Source organism: Triticum dicoccoides, chromosome 5A, assembly GCF_002162155.2.
Source record: "Triticum dicoccoides isolate Atlit2015 ecotype Zavitan chromosome 5A, WEW_v2.0, whole genome shotgun sequence".
NCBI lineage: Eukaryota > Viridiplantae > Streptophyta > Magnoliopsida > Poales > Poaceae > Triticum > Triticum dicoccoides.
Window position 1 is genome coordinate 586,316,909 of NC_041388.1, and position 7,231 is coordinate 586,324,139.

The window sequence follows — 7,231 nt, forward strand, 5'->3', positions numbered from 1 at the left end:
GAAACTTAGTACCTAATAAGTATCTTGCTTGTTTATGCTTGATTGTAGATAGATGGCTCGTGTTGTTGTTCCGTTGAATTTTAATGCGTTCCTTGAGAAAGCAAAGTTGAAAAATGATGGTAGCAATTACACGGACTGGGTCCGTAACTTGAGGATTATCCTCATTGCTGCACAGAAGAATTACGTCCTGGAAGCACTGCTAGGTGCCAGACCTGCTGCTGGAGCAACGCCGGATGTTATGAACGTCTGGCAGAGCAAAGCTGATGACTACTCAATAGTTCAGTGTGCCATGCTTTACGGCTTAGAATCGGGACTTCAACGATGTTTTGAACGTCATGGAGCATATGAGATGTTCCAAGAGTTGAAGTTAATATTTCAAGCAAATGCCCGGATTGAGAGATATGAAGTCTCCAATAAGTTCTATAGCTGTAAGATGGAGGAGAACAGTTCTGTTAGTGAGCATATACTCAAAATTTCTGGGTATAATAATCACTTGATTCAATTGGGAGTTAATCTTCCAGATGATTGTGTCATTGACAGAATTCTCCAATCACTGCCACCAAGCTACAAGAGCTTCATGATGAACTATAATATGCAAGGGATGAATAAGACTATTCCCGAGCTCTTCGCAATGCTGAAAGCTGCAGAGGTAGAAATCAAGAAGGAGCATCAAGTGTTGATGGTCAACAAGACCACTAGTTTCAAGAAAAAGGGCAAAGGGAAGAAGAAGGGGAACTTCAAAAAGAACAGCAAGCAAGTTGCTACTCAAGAGAAGAAACCCAAACCTGGACCTAAGCCTGAAACTGAGTGCTTCTATTGCAAGCAGACTGGTCACTGGAAGCGGAACTGCCCCAAGTATTTGGCGGATAAGAAGGATGGCAAGGTGAACAAAGGTATATGTGATATACATGTTATTGATGTGTACCTTACTAATGCTCGCAGTAGCACCTGGGTATTTGATACTGGTTCTGTTGCTAATATTTGCAACTCGAAACAGGGACTACGGATTAAGCGAAGATTAGCTAAGGACGAGGTGACGATGCGCGTGGGAAACGGTTCCAAAGTCGATGTGATCGCAGTCGGCACGCTACCTCTACATCTACCTTCGGGATTAATATTAGACCTAAATAACTGTTATTTGGTGCCAGCGTTAAGCATGAACATTATATCTGGATCTTGTTTGATGCGAGACGGTTATTCATTTAAATCAGAGAATAATGGTTGTTCTATTTATATGAGTAATATCTTTTATGGTCATGCACCCTTGAAGAGTGGTCTATTCTTATTGAATCTCGATAGTAGTAACACACATATTCATAATGTTGAAACCAAAAGATGCAGAGTTAATAATGATAGTGCAACATATTTGTGGCACTGCCGTTTAGGTCATATCGGTGTAAAGTGCATGAAGAAACTCCATACTGATGGACTTTTGGAACCACTTGATTATGAATCACTTGGTACTTGCTAACCGTGCCTAATGGGCAAGATGACAAAAACACCGTTCTTCGGTACTATGGAGAGAGCAATAGATTTGTTGGAAATCATACATACAGATGTATGTGGTCCGATGAATATTGAGGCTCGTGGCGGATATCGTTATTTTCTCACCTTCACAGATGACTTAAGCAGATATGGGTATATCTACTTAATGAAACACAAGTCTGAAACGTTTGAAAAGTTCAAAGAATTTCAGAGTGAAGTTGAAAATCATCGTAACAAGAAAATAAAGTTTCTACGATCTGATCGTGGAGGAGAATATTTGAGTTACGAGTTTGGTGTACATTTGAAAAATTGTGGAATAGTTTCGCAACTCACGCCACCCGGGACACCACAGCGTAATGGTGTGTCCGAACATCGTAATCGTACTTTACTAGATATGGTGCGATCTATGATGTCTCTTACTGATTTACCGCTATCGTTTTGGGGATACGCTCTAGAGACGGACGCATTCACGTTAAATAGGGCACCATCAAAATCCGTTGAGACGACGCCTTATGAACTGTGGTTTGGCAAGAAACCAAAGTTGTCATTTCTGAAAGTTTGGGGCTGCGATGCTTATGTGAAAAAGCTTCAACCTGATAAGCTCGAACCCAAATCGGAGAAATGTGTCTTCATAGGATATCCAAAGGAGACTATTGGATAGACCTTCTATCACAGATCCGAAGGCAAGACTTTTGTTGCTAAATTTAGAAACTTTCGAGAGAAGGAGTTTCTCTCGAAAGAAGTGAGTGGGAGGAAAGTAGAACTTGACGAGGTAATTGTACCTGCTCCCTTATTGGAAAGTAGTACATCACAGAAAACTATTTCTGTGACACCTACACCAGTTAGTGAGGAAGCTAATGATGATGATCATGAAACTTCAGAACAAGATACTACTGAACCTCGTAGATCAACCAGAGTAAGATCCGCGCCAGAGTGGTACAGTAATCCCGTTCTGGAAGTCATGCTACTAGATCATGATGAACCTACGAACTATGAAGAAGCGATGGTGAGCCCAGATTCCGCAAAGTGGCTTGAAGCCATGAAATCTGAGATGGGATCCATGTATGAGAACAAAGTATGGACTTTGGTTGACTTGCCCGTTGATCCGCAAGCAATTGAGAATAAATGGATCTTCAAGAAGAAGACTGACGCTGACGGTAATATTACTGTCTACAAAGCTCGACTTGTCGCAAAAGGTTTTCGGCAAGTTCAAGGGATTGACTACGATGAGACCTTCTCACCCGTAGCGATGCTTAAGTCTGTCCGAATCATGTTAACAATTGCCGCATTTTATGATTATGAAATTTGGCAGATGGATGTCAAAACTGCATTCCTGAATGGATTTCTGGAAGAAGAGTTGTATATGATGCAACCGAAGGTTTTGTCGATCCAAAGGGAGCTAACAAAGTATGCAAGCTCCAGCGATCCATTTATGGACTGGTGCAAGCCTCTCGGAGTTGGAATAAACGTTTTGATAGTGTGATCAAAGCATTTGGTTTTTTACAGACTTTTGGAGAAGCCTGTATTTACAAGAAAGTGAGTGGGAGCTCTGTAGCATTTCTGATATTATATGTGGATGACATATTACTAATTGGAAATGATGTAGAATTTTTGGATAGCATAAAGGGATACTTGAATAAGAGTTTTTCAATGAAAGACCTCGGTGAAGCTGCTTACATATTAGGCATTAAAATCTATAGAGATAGATCAAGACGCTTAATTGGACTTTCACAAACCACATACCTTGACAAAGTTTTGAAGAAGTTCAAAATGGATCAAGCAAAGAAAGGGTTCTTGCCTGTGTTACAAGGTGTGAAGTTGAGTAAGACTCAATGCCCGACCACTGCAGAAGATAGAGAGAATATGAAAGATGTTCCCTATGCTTCAGCCATAGGCTCTATCATGTATGCAATGTTGTGTACCAGACCTGATGTGTGCCTTGCTATAAGTCTAGCAGGGAGGTACCAAAGTAATCCAGGAGTGGATCATTGGACAGCGGTCAAGAACATCCTGAAATACCTGAAAAGGACTAAGGATATGTTTCTCATATATGGAGGTGACAAAGAGCTCATCGTAAAAGGTTACGTTGATGCAAGCTTTGACACTGATCTAGATGATTCTAAATCACAAACCGGATATGTGTTTACATTAAACGGTGGAGCTGTCAGTTGGTGCAGTTCTAAACAAAGCGTTGTAGCGGGATCTACATGTGAAGCGGAGTACATAGCTGCTTCAAAAGCAGCAAATGAAGGAGTCTGGATGAAGGAGTTCATATCCGATCTAGGTGTCATACCTAGTGCATCGTGTCCAATGAAAATCTTTTGTGACAATACTGGTGCAATTGCCTTGGCAAAGGAATCCAGATTTCACAAGAGAACCAAGCACATCAAGAGACGCTTCAATTCCATCGGGGATCTAGTCCAGGCGGGAGACATAGAGATTTGCAAGATAGATACGGATCTGAATGTTGCAGACCCGTTGACTAAGCCTCTTCCACGAGCAAAACATGATCAGCACCAAGGCTCCATGGGTGTTAGAATCATTACAGTGTAATCTAGATTATTGACTCTAGTGCAAGTGGGAGACTGAAGGAAATATGCCCTAGAGGCAATAATAAAGTTATTATTTATTTCCTTATATCATGATAAATGTTTATTATTCATGCTAGAATTGTATTAACCAGAAACATAATACATGTGTGAATACATAGACAAACAAAGTGTCACTAGTATGCCTCTACTTGACTAGCTCGTAATCAAAGATGGTTATGTTTCCTAACCATGAACAATGAGTTTTCATTTGATTAATGGGATCACATCATTAAGTGAATGATCTGATTGACATGACCCATTCCATTAGCTTAGCACCCGATCGTTTAGTATGTTGCTATTGCTTTCTTCACGACTTATACATGTTCCTATGACTATGAGATTATGCAACTCCCGTTTGCCAGAGGAACACTTTGTGTGCTACCAAACATCACAACGTAACTGGGTGATTATAAAGGAGCTCTACAGGTGTCTCCAAAGGTACATGTTGGGTTGGCGTATTTCGAGATTAGGATTTGTCACTCCGATTGTCGGAGAGGTATCTCTGGGCCCTCTCGGTAATGCACATCACTTAAGCCTTGCAAGCATTGAAACTAATGAGTTAGTTGCGGGATGATGTATTACAGAACGAGTAAAGAGACTTGCCGGTAACGAGATTGAACTAGGTATTGGAATACCGACGATCGAATCTCGGGCAAGTAACATACCGATGACAAAGGGAACAACGTATGTTGTTATGCGTTCTGACCGATAAAGATCTTCGTAGAATATGTAGGAGCCAATATGGGCATCCAGGTCCCGCTATTGGTTATTGACCGGAGACATGTCTCGGTCATGTCTACATTGTTCTCGAACCCGTAGGGTCCGCACGCTTAAGGTTACGGTGATAGTTATATTATGAGTTTATGCATTTTGATGTACCGAAGGTTGTTCGGAGTCCCGAATGTGATCACGGACATGACGAGGAGTCTCGAAATGGTCGAGACATAAAGATTGATATATTGGAAGCCTATGTTTGGATATCGGAAGTGTTCCGGGTGAAATCGGGATTTTACTGGAGTACCAGGAGGTTACCGGAACCCCCCGGGAGCTATATGGGCCTTAATGGGCCTTAGTGGAAGAAGAGGAGAGGCAGCCAGGGCTGGGCCGCGCGCCCCTCCCCTCTAGTCCGAATAGGACAAGGAGAGAGGGGGCCGGCGCCCTCCTCCTCCTTCTCTCTCTCTCTCTCTCTCTCTCTCTCTCTCTCTCTCTCTCTCTCTCTCTCTCTCTCTCTCTCTTCCACCTCGCGAATCCTATTCCAACTAGGATTGGGGGAGAAGTCCTACTCCCGGAGGGAGTAGGACTCCTCCTGGCGCGCCCTATGTGGCCGGCCGGCCTCCCCCTCTTGGTCCTTTATATACAGAGGCAGGGGCACCCCAGAGACACACAAGTTGATCCACGTGATCTTATTCTTAGCCGTGTGTGGCACCCCCTGCCACCATAGTCCTCGATAATATTGTAACGGTGCTTAGGCGAAGCCCTGCGACAGTAGTGCATCAAGATCGTCACCACGCCGTCGTGCTGACGGAACTCTTCCCCGGCACTTTGCTGGATCGGAGTCCGGGGATCGTCATCGAGTTGAACGTGTGCTAAAACTCGGAGGTGCCGTAGTTTCGGTGCTTGATCGGTCGGGCCGTGAAGACGTACGACTACATCAACCAAACGCTTCCATTGTCGATCTACAAGGGTACGTAGATCACACTCTCCCCTCGTTGCTATGCATCACATGATCTTGCGTGTGCGTAGGAAATTTTTTGAAATTACTACGAAACCCAACACAATGTGCCATGCTTTACAGCTTAGAACCAGGTCTTCAACGACGTTTTGAACGTCATGGAGCATATGAGATGTTCCAGGAGTTGAAGCTAATATTTCAAGCAAATGCCCGGATTGATAGATATGAAGTCTCCAATAAGTTCTATAGCTGCAAGATGGAGGAGAACAGTTCTGTCAGTGAACATATACTCAAAATGTCTGGGTATAATAATCACTTGATTCAACTGGGAGTTAATCTTCCGGATGATTGCGTCATTGACAGAATTCTCCAATCACTTCCACCTAGCTACAAGAGCTTCGTGATGAACTATAATATGCAAGGGATGGATAAGACAATTCCCGAGCTCTTCGCGATGCTAAAAGTTGCGGAGGTAGAAATCAAGAAGGAGCATCAAGTGTTGATGGTCAACAAGACCACTAGTTTCAAGAAAAAGGGCAAGGGGAAGAAGAAGGGGAACTTCAAGAAGAACAGCAAGCAAGTTGCTGCTCAGGAGAAGAAACCCAAGTCTGGACCTAAGCCTAAAACTGAGTGCTTCTACTGCAAGCAGACTGGTCACTGGAAGCGGAACTGCCCCAAGTATTTGGCGGATAAGAAGGATGGCAAGGTGAATAAAGGTATATGTGATATACATGTTATTGATGTGTACCTTACTAGAGCTCACAGTAGCACATGGGTATTTGATACTGGTTCTATTGCTAATATTTGCAACTCGAAACAGGGACTACGGATTAAGCGAACACTGGCGAAGGACGAGGTGACGATGCGCGTGGGAAATGGTTCCAAAGTCGATGTGATCGCGGTCGGCACGCTACCTCTACATCTACCATCGGGATTAGTATTAGACCTAAATAATTGTTATTTGGTGCCAGCGTTGAGCATGAACATTATATTTGGATCTTGTTTGATGCGAGACGGTTATTCATTTAAATCAGAGAATAATGGTTGTTCTATTTATATGAGTAATATCTTTTCTAATCATGCACCCTTGAAGTGTGGTCTATTTTTGATGAATCTTGATAGTAGTGATACACATATTCATATTGTTAAAGCCAAAAGATGCAGAGTTGATAATGATAGTGCAACTTATTTGTGGCACTACCGTTTAGGTCATATCGGTGTAAAGCGCATGAAGAAACTCCATACTGATGGACTTTTGGAACCACTTGATTATGAATCACTTGGTACTTGCGAACCGTGCCTGATGGGCAAGATGACTAAAACGCCGTTCTCCGGTACTATGGAGAGAGCAACAGATTTGTTGGAAATCATACATACAGATGTATGTGGTCCAATGAATGTTGAAGCTCGTGGCGGATATCGTTATTTTCTCACCTTCACAGATGATTTAAGCAGATATGGGTAATCTACTTAATGAAACATA